We start from the raw sequence: 16,860 nt of genomic DNA on the forward strand, positions 1-16,860 counted from the left end.
TTGCAACCTTATGGAGGTCAGTATACATGGACTAATAGAACAAGTCCCACACACTGCTAGAAGCCCAAATATTTTTTCAGAGCTAGATGTAGAAAAATATTATATTCAATTTGCAACCTGATGGAGGTCAGTATAGATGGACTAATAGAGCAAGTCCCACACACTGCTAGAAGCCCAAATATTTTTTCAGAGGTAGATGCAGAATAAAATTATATTCAGTTTGCAACCTGATGGAGGTCAGTATAGATGGACTAATAGAACAAGTCTCACACACTGCTAGAAGGCCAAATATTTTTTCAGAGCTAGATGTAGAAAAATATTATATTCAATTTGAAACCTGATGGAGGTCAGTATAGATGGACTAATAGAGCAATTCCCACACACTGCTAGAAGCCCAAATATTTTTTCAGAGGTAGATGCAGAATAAAATTATATTCAGTTTGCAACCTGATGGAGGTAAGTATAGATGGACTAATAGAACAAGTCCCACACACTGCTAGAAGCCCAAATATTTTTTCAGAGCTAGATGCAGAAAAATATTATATTCAATTTGCAACCTGATGGAGTTCAATATAGATGGACTAATAGAACAAGTCCTACACACAGCTAGAAGCCCAAATATTTTTTCAGAGGTAGATGCAGAAAAATATTATATTCAATTTGCAACCTGATGGAGGTCAGTATAGATGGACTAATAGAACAAGTCCCACACACTGCTAGAAGCCCAAATATTTTTTCAGAGGTAGATGCAGAAAAAATATTATATTCAGTTTGCAACCTTATGGAGGTCAGTATACATGGACTAATAGAACAAGTCCCACACACTGCTAGAAGCCCAAATATTTTTTCAGAGCTAGATGTAGAAAAATATTATATTCAATTTGCAACCTGATGGAGGTCAGTATAGATGGACTAATAGAGCAAGTCCCACACACTGCTAGAAGCCCAAATATTTTTTCAGAGGTAGATGCAGAATAAAATTATATTCAGTTTGCAACCTGATGGAGGTCAGTATAGATGGACTAATAGAACAAGTCCCACACAATGCTAGAAGCCCAATTATTTTTTCAGAGCTAGATGCAGAAAAATATTATATTCAATTTGCAACCTGATGGAGGTCAATATAGATGGACTAATAGAACAAGTCCCACACACAGCTAGAAGCCCAAATATTTTTTCAGAGGTAGATGCAGAAAAAAATTATATTCAGTTTGCAACCTGATGGAGGTCAGTATAGATGGACAAATAGAACAAGTCCCACACACAGCTAGAAGGCCAAATATTTTTTCAGAGCTAGATGCAGAAAAAAATTATATTCAGTTTGCAACCTGATGGAGGTCAGTATAGATGGACTAATATAACAAGTCCCACACACTGCTAGAAGGCCAAATATTTTTTCAGAGCTAGATGTAGAAAAATATTATATTCAATTTGCAACCTGATGGAGGTCAGTATAGATGGACTAATAGAGCAAGTCCCACACACTGCTAGAAGCCCAAATATTTTTTCAGAGGTAGATGCAGAATAAAATTATATTCAGTTTGCAACCTGATGGAGGTCAGTATAGATGGACTAATAGAACAAGTCCCACACACTGCTAGAAGGCCAAATATTTTTTCAGAGCTAGATGAAGAAAAATATTATATTCAATTTGCAACCTGATGGAGGTCAGTATAGATGGACTAATAGAACAAGTCCCACACACAGCTAGAAGCCCAAATATTTTTTCAGAGGTAGATGCAGAAAAAAATTGTATTCAGTTTGCAACCTGATGGAGGTCAGTATAGATGGACTAATAGAACAAGTCCCACACACTGCTAGAAGGCCAAATATTTTTTCAGAGCTAGATGCAGAAAAATATTATATTCAATTTGCAACGTGATGGAGGTCAGTATAGATGGACTAATAGAACAAGTCCCACACACAGCTAGAAGCCCAAATATTTTTTCAGAGGTAGATGCAGAAAAAAATTATATTCAGTTTGCAACCTGATGGAGGTCAGTATAGATGGACTAATAGAACAAGTCCCACACACAGCTAGAAGACCAAATATTTTTTCAGAGCTAGATGCAGAAAAAAATTATATTCAGTTTGCAACCTGATGGAGGTCAGTATAGATGGACTAATATAACAAGTCCCACACACTGCTAGAAGGCCAAATATTTTTTCAGAGCTAGATGTAGAAAAATATTATATTCAATTTGCAACCTGATGGAGGTCAGTATAGATGGACTAATAGAGCAAGTCCCACACACTACTAGAAGCCCAAATATTTTTTCAGAGGTAGATGCAGAATAAAATTATATTCAGTTTGCAACCTGATGGAGGCCAGTATAGATGGACTAATAGAACAAGTCCCACACACTGCTAGAAGCCCAAATATTTTTTCAGAGCTAGATGCAGAAAAATATTATATTCAATTTGCAACCTGATGGAGGTCAATATAGATGGACTAATAGAACAAGTCCCACACACAGCTAGAAGCCCAAATATTTTTTCAGAGGTAGATGCAGAAAAAAATTATATTCAGTTTGCAACCTGATGGAGGTCAGTATAGATGGAATAATAGAACAAGTCCCACACACTGCTAGAAGGCCAAATATTTTTTCAGAGCTAGATGCAGAAAAATATTATATTCAATTTGCAACGTGATGGAGGTCAGTATAGATGGACTAATAGAACAAGTCCCACACACAGCTAGAAGCCCAAATATTTTTTCAGAGGTAGATGCAGAAAAAAATTATATTCAGTTTGCAACCTGATGGAGGTCAGTATAGATGGACTAATAGAACAAGTCCCACACACAGCTAGAAGACCAAATATTTTTTCAGAGCTAGATGCAGAAAAAAATTATATTCAGTTTGCAACCTGATGGAGGTCAGTATAGATGGACTAATATAACAATTCCCACACACTGCTAGAAGGCCAAATATTTTTTCAGAGCTAGATGTAGAAAAATATTATATTCAATTTGCAACCTGATGGAGGTCAGTATAGATGGACTAATAGAGCAAGTCCCACTCACTGCTAGAAGCCCAAATATTTTTTCAGAGGTAGATGCAGAATAAAATTATATTCAGTTTGCAACCTGATGGAGGCCAGTATAGATGGACTAATAGAACAAGTCCCACACACTGCTAGAAGCCCAAATATTTTTTCAGAGCTAGATGCAGAAAAATATTATATTCAATTTGCAACCTGATGGAGGTCAATATAGATGGACTAATAGAACAAGTCCCACACACAGCTAGAAGCCCAAATATTTTTTCAGAGGTAGATGCAGAAAAAAATTATATTCAGTTTGCAACCTGATGGAGGTCAGTATAGATGGAATAATAGAACAAGTCCCACACACAGCTAGAAGCCCAAATATTTTTTCAGAGGTAGATGCAGAAAAAAATTACATTCAGTTTGCAACCTGATGGAGGTAAGTATAGATGGACTAATAGAACAAGTCCCACACACTGCTAGAAGCCCAAATATTTTTTCAGAGGTAGATGCAGAAAAAAATTATATTCAGTTTGCAACCTGATGGAGGTCAGTATAGATGGAATAATAGAACAAGTCCCACACACTGCTAGAAGCCCAAATATTTTTTCAGAGGTAGATGCAGAAAAAAATTATATTCAGTTTGCAACCTGATGGAGGTCAGTATAGTTGGACTAATAGAACAAGTCCCACACACTGCTAGAAGCCCAAATATTTTTTCAGAGCTAGATGCAGAAAAAAATTATATTCAATTTGCAACCTGATGGAGGTCAGTATAGATGGACTAATAGAACAAGTCCCACACACTGCTAGAAGGCCAAATATTTTTTCAGAGCTAGAGGCAGAAAAATATTATATTCAATTTGCAATCTGATGGAGGTCAGTATAGATGGACTAATAGAACAAGTCCCACACACAGCTAGAAGCCCAAATATTTTTTCAGAGGTAGATGCAGAAAAAAATTATATTAAGTTTGCAACCTGACGGAGGTCAGTATAGATGGAATAATAGAACAAGTCCCACACACAGCTAGAAGACCAAATATTTTTTCAGAGGTAGATGCAGAAAAAAATTACATTCAGTTTGCAACCTGATGGAGGTAAGTATAGATGGACTAATAGAACAAGTCCCACACACTGCTAGAAGCCCAAATATTTTTTCAGAGGTAGATGCAGAAAAAAATTATATTCAGTTTGCAACCTGATGGAGGTCAGTATAGATGGAATAATAGAACAAGTCCCACACACTGCTAGAAGCCCAAATATTTTTTCAGAGGTAGATGCAGAAAAAAATTATATTCAGTTTGCAACCTGATGGAGGTCAGTATAGATGGACTAATAGAACAAGTCCCACACACTGCTAGAAGCCCAAATATTTTTTCAGAGCTAGATGCAGAAAAAAATTATATTCAATTTGCAACCTGATGGAGGTCAGTATAGATGGACTAATAGAACAAGTCCCACACACTGCTAGAAGGCCAAATATTTTTTCAGAGCTAGATGCAGAAAAATATTATATTCAATTTGCAATCTGATGAAGGTCAGTATAGATGGACCAATAGAACAAGTCCCACACACTGCTAGAAGCCCAAATATTTTTTCAGAGGTAGATGCAGAAAAAAATTATATTCAGTTTGCAACCTTATGGAGGTCAGTATAGATGGACTAATAGAACAAGTCCCACACACTTCTAGAAGCCCAAATATTTTTTCAGAGCTAGATGCAGAAAAATATTAGATTCAATTTGCAACCTGATGGAGGTCAGTATAGATGGACTAATAGAACAAGTCGCACACACAGCTAGAAGGCCAAATATTTTTTCAGAGCTAGATGCAGAAAAAAATTACATTCAGTTTGCAACCTGATGGAGGTAAGTATAGATGGACTAATAGAACAAGTCCCACACACTGCTAGAAGCCCAAATATTTTTTCAGAGGTAGATGGAGAAAAAAATTATATTCAGTTTGCAACCTGATGGAGGTCAGTATAGATGGACTAATAGAACAAGTCCCACACACTGCTAGAAGCCCAAATATTTTTTCAGAGGTAGATGCAGAAAAAAATTATATTCAGTTTGCAACCTGATGGAGGTCAGTATAGATGGAATAATAGAACAAGTCCCACACACTGCTAGAAGCCCAAATATTTTTTCAGAGGTAGATGCAGAAAAAAATTATATTCAGTTTGCAACCTGTTTTAGGTCAGTATAGATGGACTAATAGAACAAGTCCCACACACTTCTAGAAGCCCAAATATTTTTTCAGAGCTAGATGCAGAAAAATATTAGATTCAATTTGCAACCTGATGGAGGTCAGTATAGATGGACTAATAGAACAAGTCGCACACACAGCTAGAAGGCCAAATATTTTTTCAGAGCTAGATGCAGAAAAAAATTACATTCAGTTTGCAACCTGATGGAGGTAAGTATAGATGGACTAATAGAACAAGTCCCACACACTGCTAGAAGCCCAAATATTTTTTCAGAGGTAGATGCAGAAAAAAATTACATTCAGTTTGCAACCTGATGGAGGTAAGTATAGATGGACTAATAGAACAAGTCCCACACACTGCTAGAAGCCCAAATATTTTTTCAGAGGTAGATGCAGAAAAAAATTATATTCAGTTTGCAACCTGATGGAGGTCAGTATAGATGGAATAATAGAACAAGTCCCACACACTGCTAGAAGCCCAAATATTTTTTCAGAGGTAGATGCAGAAAAAAATTATATTCAGTTTGCAACCTGATGGAGGTCAGTATAGATGGACTAATAGAACAAGTCCCACACACTGCTAGAAGCCCAAATATTTTTTCAGAGGTAGATGCAGAAAAAAATTATATTCAGTTTGCAACCTGTTTTAGGTCAGTATAGATGGACTAATAGAACAAGTCCCACACACTTCTAGAAGCCCAAATATTTTTTCAGAGCTAGATGCAGAAAAATATTAGATTCAATTTGCAACCTGATGGAGGTCAGTATAGATGGACTAATAGAACAAGTCGCACACACAGCTAGAAGGCCAAATATTTTTTCAGAGCTAGATGCAGAAAAAAATTACATTCAGTTTGCAACCTGATGGAGGTAAGTATAGATGGACTAATAGAACAAGTCCCACACACTGCTAGAAGCCCAAATATTTTTTCAGAGGTAGATGCAGAAAAAAATTACATTCAGTTTGCAACCTGATGGAGGTAAGTATAGATGGACTAATAGAACAAGTCCCACACACTGCTAGAAGCCCAAATATTTTTTCAGAGGTAGATGCAGAAAAAAATTATATTCAGTTTGCAACCTGATGGAGGTCAGTATAGATGGAATAATAGAACAAGTCCCACACACTGCTAGAAGCCCAAATATTTTTTCAGAGGTAGATGCAGAAAAAAATTATATTCAGTTTGCAACCTGATGGAGGTCAGTATAGATGGACTAATAGAACAAGTCCCACACACTGCTAGAAGCCCAAATATTTTTTCAGAGCTAGATGCAGAAAAAAATTATATTCAATTTGCAACCTGATGGAGGTCAGTATAGATGGACTAACAGAACAAGTCCCACACACTGCTAGAAGGCCAAATATTTTTTCAGAGCTAGATGCAGAAAAATATTATATTCAATTTGCAATCTGATGGAGGTCAGTATAGATGGACTAATAGAACAAGTCCCACACACAGCTAGAAGCCCAAATATTTTTTCAGAGGTAGATGCAGAAAAAAATTATATTCAGTTTGCAACCTGACGGAGGTCAGTATAGATGGAATAATAGAACAAGTCCCACACACAGCTAGAAGACCAAATATTTTTTCAGAGGTAGATGCAGAAAAAAATTACATTCAGTTTGCAACCTGATGGAGGTAAGTATAGATGGACTAATAGAACAAGTCCCACACACTGCTAGAAGCCCAAATATTTTTTCAGAGGTAGATGCAGAAAAAAATTGTATTCAGTTTGCAACCTGATGGAGGTCAGTATAGATGGAATAATAGAACAAGTCCCACACACTGCTAGAAGCCCAAATATTTTTTCAGAGGTAGATGCAGAAAAAAATTATATTCAGTTTGCAACCTGATGGAGGTCAGTATAGATGGACTAATAGAACAAGTCCCACACACTGCTAGAAGCCCAAATATTTTTTCAGAGCTAGATGCAGAAAAAAATTATATTCAATTTGCAACCTGATGGAGGTCAGTATAGATGGACTAATAGAACAAGTCCCACACACTGCTAGAAGGCCAAATATTTTTTCAGAGCTAGATGCAGAAAAATATTATATTCAATTTGCAATCTGATGGAGGTCAGTATAGATGGACCAGTAGAACAAGTCCCACACACTGCTAGAAGCCCAAATATTTTTTCAGAGGTAGATGCAGAAAAAAATTATATTCAGTTTGCAACCTTATGGAGGTCAGTATAGATGGACTAATAGAACAAGTCCCACACACTTCTAGAAGCCCAAATATTTTTTCAGAGCTAGATGCAGAAAAATATTAGATTCAATTTGCAACCTGATGGAGGTCAGTATAGATGGACTAATAGAACAAGTCGCACACACAGCTAGAAGGCCAAATATTTTTTCAGAGCTAGATGCAGAAAAAAATTATATTCAATTTGCAACGTGATGGAGGTCAGTATAGATGGACTAATAGAACAAGTCCCACACACTGCTAGAAGGCCAAATATTTCTTCAGAGCCAGATGCAGAAAAAAATTATATTCAATTTTCAACGTGATGGAGGTCAGTATAGATGGACTAATAGAACAAGTCCCACACACTGCTAGAAGGCCAAATATTTTTTCAGAGCTAGATGCAGAAAAAAATTATATTCAATTTCAATCTGATGTAGGTCAGTATAGATGGACTAATAGAACAAGTCCCACACACTGCTAGAATGCCAAATATTTTTTCAGAGCTAGATGCAGATAAAAATTATTTTGAATTTGCAACCTGATGGAGGTCAGTATAGATGTACTAATATAACAAGTCCCACACAATGCTAGAAGGCCAAATATTTTTTCAGAGCTAGATGCAGAAAAAATTTATATTCAATTTGCAACGTGATGGAGGTCAGTATAGATGGACTAATAGAACAAGTCCCACACACAGCTAGAAGCCCAAATATTTTTTCAGAGGCAGATGCAGAAACAAATTATATTCAGTTTGCAACCTGATGGAGGTCAGTATAGATGGACTAATAGAACAAGTCCCACACACTGCTAGAAGGCCAAATATTTTTTCAGAGCTAGATGCAGAAAAATATTATATTCAATTTGCAACCTGATGGAGGTCAGTATAGATGGACTAATAGAACAAGTCCCACACACAGCTAGAAGCCCAAATATTTTTTCAGAGGTAGATGCAGAAAAAAATTATATTCAGTTTGCAACCTGATGGAGGTCAGTATAGATGGACTAATAGAACAAGTCCCACACACAGCTAGAAGGCCAAATATTTTTTCAGAACTAGATGCAGAAAAAAATTATATTCAGTTTGCAACCTGATGGAGGTCAGTATACATGGACAAATAGAACAAGTCCCACACACTGCTAGAAGGCCAAATATTTTTTCAGAGCTAGATGTAGAAAAATATTATATTCAATTTGCAACCTGATGGAGGTCAGTATAGATGGACTAATAGAGCAAGTTCCACACACTGCTAGAAGCCCAAATATTTTTTCAGAGGTAGATGCAGAATAAAATTATATTCAGTTTGCAACCTGATGGAGGTCAGTATAGATGGCCTAATAGAACAAGTCCCACACACTGCTAGAAGCCCAAATATTTTTTCAGAGCTAGATGCAGAAAAATATTATATTCAATTTGCAACCTGATGGAGGTCAATATAGATGGACTAATAGAACCAGTCCCACACACAGCTAGAAGCCCAAATATTTTTTCAGAGGTAGATGCAGAAAAAAATTATATTCAGTTTGCAACCTGATGGAGGTCAGTATAGATGGAATAATAGAACAAGTCCCACACACTGCTAGAAGCCCAAATATTTTTTCAGAGGTAGATTCAGAAAAAAATTACATTCAGTTTGCAACCTGATGGAGGTAAGTATAGATGGACTAATAGAACAAGTCCCACACACTGCTAGAAGCCCAAATATTTTTTAAGAGGTAGATGCAGAAAAAAATTATATTCAGTTTGCAACCTGATGGAGGTCAGTATAGATGGAATAATAGAACAAGTCCCACACACTGCTAGAAGCCCAAATATTTTTTCAGAGGTAGATGCAGAAAAAAATTATATTCAGTTTGCAACCTGATGGAGGTCAGTATAGATGGACTAATAGAACAAGTCCCACACACTGCTAGAAGCCCAAATATTTTTTCAGAGCTAGATGCAGAAAAAAATTATATTCAATTTGCAACCTGATGGAGGTCAGTATAGATGGACTAATAGAACAAGTCCCACACACTGATAGAAGCCCAAATATTTTTTCAGAGCTAGATGCAGAAAAAAATTATATTCAATTTGCAACGTGATGGAGGTCAGTATAGATGGACAAATAGAACAAGTCCCACACACTGCTAGAAGGCCAAATATTTTTTCAGAGCTAGATGCAGAAAAAAATTATATTCAATTTGCAACGTGATGGAGGTCAGTATAGATGGACTCATAGAACAAGTCCCACACACAGCTAGAAGCCCAAATATTTTTTCAGAGGTAGATGCAGAAAAAAATTATATTCAGTTTGCAACCTGATGGAGGTCAGCATAGATGGACTAATAGAACAAGTCCCACACACTGCTAGAAGGCCAAATATTTTTTCAGAGCTAGATGCAGAAAAATATTATATTCAATTTGCAATCTGATGGAGGTCAGTATAGATGGACTAATAGAACAAGTCCCACACACTGCTAGAAGCCCAAATATTTTTTAAGAGGTAGATGCAGAAAAAAATTATATTCAGTTTGCAACCTGATGGAGGTCAGTATAGATGGACTAATAGAACAAGTCCCACACACAGCTAGAAGGCCAAATATTTTTTCAGAACTAGATGCAGAAAAAAATTATATTCAGTTTGCAACCTGATGGAGGTCAGTATACATGGACAAATAGAACAAGTCCCACACACTGCTAGAAGGCCAAATATTTTTTCAGAGCTAGATGTAGAAAAATATTATATTCAATTTGCAACCTGATGGAGGTCAGTATAGATGGACTAATAGAGCAAGTTCCACACACTGCTAGAAGCCCAAATATTTTTTCAGAGGTAGATGCAGAATAAAATTATATTCAGTTTGCAACCTGATGGAGGTCAGTATAGATGGCCTAATAGAACAAGTCCCACACACTGCTAGAAGCCCAAATATTTTTTCAGAGCTAGATGCAGAAAAATATTATATTCAATTTGCAACCTGATGGAGGTCAATATAGATGGACTAATAGAACAAGTCCCACACACAGCTAGAAGCCCAAATATTTTTTCAGAGGTAGATGCAGAAAAAAATTATATTCAGTTTGCAACCTGATGGAGGTCAGTATAGATGGAATAATAGAACAAGTCCCACACACTGCTAGAAGCCCAAATATTTTTTCAGAGGTAGATGCAGAAAAAAATTACATTCAGTTTGCAACCTGATGGAGGTAAGTATAGATGAACTAATAGAACAAGTCCCACACACTGCTAAAAGCCCAAATATTTTTTAAGAGGTAGATGCAGAAACAAATTATATTCAGTTTGCAACCTGATGGAGGTCAGTATAGATGGAATAATAGAACAAGTCCCACACACTGCTAGAAGCCCAAATATTTTTTCAGAGGTAGATGCAGAAAAAAATTATATTCAGTTTGCAACCTGGTGGAGGTCAGTATAGATGGACTAATAGAACAAGTCCCACACACTGCTAGAAGCCCAAATATTTTTTCAGAGCTAGATGCAGAAAAAAATTATATTCAATTTGCAACCTGATGGAGGTCAGTATAGATGGACTAATAGAACAAGTCCCACACACTGATAGAAGCCCAAATATTTTTTCAGAGCTAGATGCAGAAAAAAATTATATTCAATTTGCAACGTGATGGAGGTCAGTATAGATGGACAAATAGAACAAGTCCCACACACTGCTAGAAGGCCAAATATTTTTTCAGAGCTAGATGCAGAAAAAAATTATATTCAATTTGCAACGTGATGGAGGTCAGTATAGATGGACTCATAGAACAAGTCCCACACACAGCTAGAAGCCCAAATATTTTTTCAGAGGTAGATGCAGAAAAAAATTATATTCAGTTTGCAACCTGATGGAGGTCAGCATAGATGGACTAATAGAACAAGTCCCACACACTGCTAGAAGGCCAAATATTTTTTCAGAGCTAGATGCAGAAAAATATTATATTCAATTTGCAATCTGATGGAGGTCAGTATAGATGGACTAATAGAACAAGTCCCACACACTGCTAGAAGCCCAAATATTTTTTCAGAGGTAGATGCAGAAAAAAATTATATTCAGTTTGCAACCTTATGGAGGTCAGTATAGATGGACTAATAGAACAAGTCCCACACACTTCTAGAAGCCCAAATATTTTTTCAGAGCTAGATGCAGAAAAATATTATATTCAATTTGCAACCTGATGGAGGTCAGTATAGATGGACTAATAGAACAAGTCCCACACACAGCTAGAAGCCCAAATATTTTTTCAGAGCTAGATGTAGAAAAAAATTATATTCAATTTGCAACGTGATGGAGGTCAGTATAGATGGACTAATAGAACAAGTCCCACACACTGCTAGAAGGCCAAATATTTCTTCAGAGCCAGATGCAGAAAAAAATTATATTCAATTTGCAACGTGATGCAGGTCAGTATAGATGGACTAATAGAACAAGTCCCACACACTGCTAGAAGGCCAAATATTTTTTCAGAGCTAGATGTAGAAAAAAATTATATTCAATTTCAACCTGATGGAGGTCAGTATAGATGGACTAATAGAACAAGTCCCACACACTGCTAGAATGCCAAATATTTTTTCAGAGCTAGATGCAGATAAAAATTATTTTGAATTTGCAACCTGATGGAGGTCAATATAGATGGACTAATATAACAAGTCCCACACAATGCTAGAAGGCCAAATATTTTTTCAGAGCTAGATGCAGAAAAAAATTATATTCAATTTGCAACGTGATGGAGGTCAGTGTAGATGGACTAATAGAACAAGTCCCACACACTGCTAGAAGCCCAAATATTTTTTCAGAGGTAGATGCAGAAAAAAATTATATTCAGTTTGCAACCTGATGGAGGTCAGTATAGATGGAATAATAGAACAAGTCCCACACACTGCTAGAAGCCCAAATATTTTTTCAGAGGTAGATGCAGAAAAAAATTATATTCAGTTTGCAACCTGATGGAGGTCAGTATAGATGGACTAATAGAACAAGTCCCACACACTGCTAGAAGCCCAAATATTTTTTCAGAGCTAGATGCAGAAAAAAATTATATTCAATTTGCAACCTGATGGAGGTCAGTATAGATGGACTAATAGAACAAGTCCCACACACTGCTAGAAGGCCAAATATTTTTTCAGAGCTAGATGCAGAAAAATATTATATTCAATTTGCAATCTGATGAAGGTCAGTATAGATGGACCAATAGAACAAGTCCCACACACTGCTAGAAGCCCAAATATTTTTTCAGAGGTAGATGCAGAAAAAAATTATATTCAGTTTGCAACCTTATGGAGGTCAGTATAGATGGACTAATAGAACAAGTCCCACACACTTCTAGAAGCCCAAATATTTTTTCAGAGCTAGATGCAGAAAAATATTAGATTCAATTTGCAACCTGATGGAGGTCAGTATAGATGGACTAATAGAACAAGTCGCACACACAGCTAGAAGGCCAAATATTTTTTCAGAGCTAGATGCAGAAAAAAATTACATTCAGTTTGCAACCTGATGGAGGTAAGTATAGATGGACTAATAGAACAAGTCCCACACACTGCTAGAAGCCCAAATATTTTTTCAGAGGTAGATGGAGAAAAAAATTATATTCAGTTTGCAACCTGATGGAGGTCAGTATAGATGGACTAATAGAACAAGTCCCACACACTGCTAGAAGCCCAAATATTTTTTCAGAGGTAGATGCAGAAAAAAATTATATTCAGTTTGCAACCTGATGGAGGTCAGTATAGATGGAATAATAGAACAAGTCCCACACACTGCTAGAAGCCCAAATATTTTTTCAGAGGTAGATGCAGAAAAAAATTATATTCAGTTTGCAACCTGTTTTAGGTCAGTATAGATGGACTAATAGAACAAGTCCCACACACTTCTAGAAGCCCAAATATTTTTTCAGAGCTAGATGCAGAAAAATATTAGATTCAATTTGCAACCTGATGGAGGTCAGTATAGATGGACTAATAGAACAAGTCGCACACACAGCTAGAAGGCCAAATATTTTTTCAGAGCTAGATGCAGAAAAAAATTACATTCAGTTTGCAACCTGATGGAGGTAAGTATAGATGGACTAATAGAACAAGTCCCACACACTGCTAGAAGCCCAAATATTTTTTCAGAGGTAGATGCAGAAAAAAATTACATTCAGTTTGCAACCTGATGGAGGTAAGTATAGATGGACTAATAGAACAAGTCCCACACACTGCTAGAAGCCCAAATATTTTTTCAGAGGTAGATGCAGAAAAAAATTATATTCAGTTTGCAACCTGATGGAGGTCAGTATAGATGGAATAATAGAACAAGTCCCACACACTGCTAGAAGCCCAAATATTTTTTCAGAGGTAGATGCAGAAAAAAATTATATTCAGTTTGCAACCTGATGGAGGTCAGTATAGATGGACTAATAGAACAAGTCCCACACACTGCTAGAAGCCCAAATATTTTTTCAGAGGTAGATGCAGAAAAAAATTATATTCAGTTTGCAACCTGTTTTAGGTCAGTATAGATGGACTAATAGAACAAGTCCCACACACTTCTAGAAGCCCAAATATTTTTTCAGAGCTAGATGCAGAAAAATATTAGATTCAATTTGCAACCTGATGGAGGTCAGTATAGATGGACTAATAGAACATGTCGCACACACAGCTAGAAGGCCAAATATTTTTTCAGAGCTAGATGCAGAAAAAAATTACATTCAGTTTGCAACCTGATGGAGGTAAGTATAGATGGACTAATAGAACAAGTCCCACACACTGCTAGAAGCCCAAATATTTTTTCAGAGGTAGATGCAGAAAAAAATTACATTCAGTTTGCAACCTGATGGAGGTAAGTATAGATGGACTAATAGAACAAGTCCCACACACTGCTAGAAGCCCAAATATTTTTTCAGAGGTAGATGCAGAAAAAAATTATATTCAGTTTGCAACCTGATGGAGGTCAGTATAGATGGAATAATAGAACAAGTCCCACACACTGCTAGAAGCCCAAATATTTTTTCAGAGGTAGATGCAGAAAAAAATTATATTCAGTTTGCAACCTGATGGAGGTCAGTATAGATGGACTAATAGAACAAGTCCCACACACTGCTAGAAGCCCAAATATTTTTTCAGAGCTAGATGCAGAAAAAAATTATATTCAATTTGCAACCTGATGGAGGTCAGTATAGATGGACTAACAGAACAAGTCCCACACACTGCTAGAAGGCCAAATATTTTTTCAGAGCTAGATGCAGAAAAATATTATATTCAATTTGCAATCTGATGGAGGTCAGTATAGATGGACTAATAGAACAAGTCCCACACACAGCTAGAAGCCCAAATATTTTTTCAGAGGTAGATGCAGAAAAAAATTATATTCAGTTTGCAACCTGACGGAGGTCAGTATAGATGGAATAATAGAACAAGTCCCACACACAGCTAGAAGACCAAATATTTTTTCAGAGGTAGATGCAGAAAAAAATTACATTCAGTTTGCAACCTGATGGAGGTAAGTATAGATGGACTAATAGAACAAGTCCCACACACTGCTAGAAGCCCAAATATTTTTTCAGAGGTAGATGCAGAAAAAAATTGTATTCAGTTTGCAACCTGATGGAGGTCAGTATAGATGGAATAATAGAACAAGTCCCACACACTGCTAGAAGCCCAAATATTTTTTCAGAGGTAGATGCAGAAAAAAATTATATTCAGTTTGCAACCTGATGGAGGTCAGTATAGATGGACTAATAGAACAAGTCCCACACACTGCTAGAAGCCCAAATATTTTTTCAGAGCTAGATGCAGAAAAAAATTATATTCAATTTGCAACCTGATGGAGGTCAGTATAGATGGACTAATAGAACAAGTCCCACACACTGCTAGAAGGCCAAATATTTTTTCAGAGCTAGATGCAGAAAAATATTATATTCAATTTGCAATCTGATGGAGGTCAGTATAGATGGACCAGTAGAACAAGTCCCACACACTGCTAGAAGCCCAAATATTTTTTCAGAGGTAGATGCAGAAAAAAATTATATTCAGTTTGCAACCTTATGGAGGTCAGTATAGATGGACTAATAGAACAAGTCCCACACACTTCTAGAAGCCCAAATATTTTTTCAGAGCTAGATGCAGAAAAATATTAGATTCAATTTGCAACCTGATGGAGGTCAGTATAGATGGACTAATAGAACAAGTCGCACACACAGCTAGAAGGCCAAATATTTTTTCAGAGCTAGATGCAGAAAAAAATTATATTCAATTTGCAACGTGATGGAGGTCAGTATAGATGGACTAATAGAACAAGTCCCACACACTGCTAGAAGGCCAAATATTTCTTCAGAGCCAGATGCAGAAAAAAATTATATTCAATTTTCAACGTGATGGAGGTCAGTATAGATGGACTAATAGAACAAGTCCCACACACTGCTAGAAGGCCAAATATTTTTTCAGAGCTAGATGCAGAAAAAAATTATATTCAATTTCAATCTGATGTAGGTCAGTATAGATGGACTAATAGAACAAGTCCCACACACTGCTAGAATGCCAAATATTTTTTCAGAGCTAGATGCAGATAAAAATTATTTTGAATTTGCAACCTGATGGAGGTCAGTATAGATGTACTAATATAACAAGTCCCACACAATGCTAGAAGGCCAAATATTTTTTCAGAGCTAGATGCAGAAAAAATTTATATTCAATTTGCAACGTGATGGAGGTCAGTATAGATGGACTAATAGAACAAGTCCCACACACAGCTAGAAGCCCAAATATTTTTTCAGAGGCAGATGCAGAAACAAATTATATTCAGTTTGCAACCTGATGGAGGTCAGTATAGATGGACTAATAGAACAAGTCCCACACACTGCTAGAAGGCCAAATATTTTTTCAGAGCTAGATGCAGAAAAATATTATATTCAATTTGCAACCTGATGGAGGTCAGTATAGATGGACTAATAGAACAAGTCCCACACACAGCTAGAAGCCCAAATATTTTTTCAGAGGTAGATGCAGAAAAAAATTATATTCAGTTTGCAACCTGATGGAGGTCAGTATAGATGGACTAATAGAACAAGTCCCACACACAGCTAGAAGGCCAAATATTTTTTCAGAACTAGATGCAGAAAAAAATTATATTCAGTTTGCAACCTGATGGAGGTCAGTATACATGGACAAATAGAACAAGTCCCACACACTGCTAGAAGGCCAAATATTTTTTCAGAGCTAGATGTAGAAAAATATTATATTCAATTTGCAACCTGATGGAGGTCAGTATAGATGGACTAATAGAGCAAGTTCCACACACTGCTAGAAGCCCAAATATTTTTTCAGAGGTAGATGCAGAATAAAATTATATTCAGTTTGCAACCTGATGGAGGTCAGTATAGATGGCCTAATAGAACAAGTCCCACACACTGCTAGAAGCCCAAATATTTTTTCAGAGCTAGATGCAGAAAAATATTATATTCAATTTGCAACCTGATGGAGGTCAATATAGATGGAC

The sequence above is a fragment of the Phyllobates terribilis genome, unplaced genomic scaffold (assembly GCF_046119375.1).
Source record: "Phyllobates terribilis strain yellow unplaced genomic scaffold, ASM4611937v1 Scaffold_3__8_contigs__length_932513732, whole genome shotgun sequence".
NCBI classification, from domain to species: domain Eukaryota; kingdom Metazoa; phylum Chordata; class Amphibia; order Anura; family Dendrobatidae; genus Phyllobates; species Phyllobates terribilis.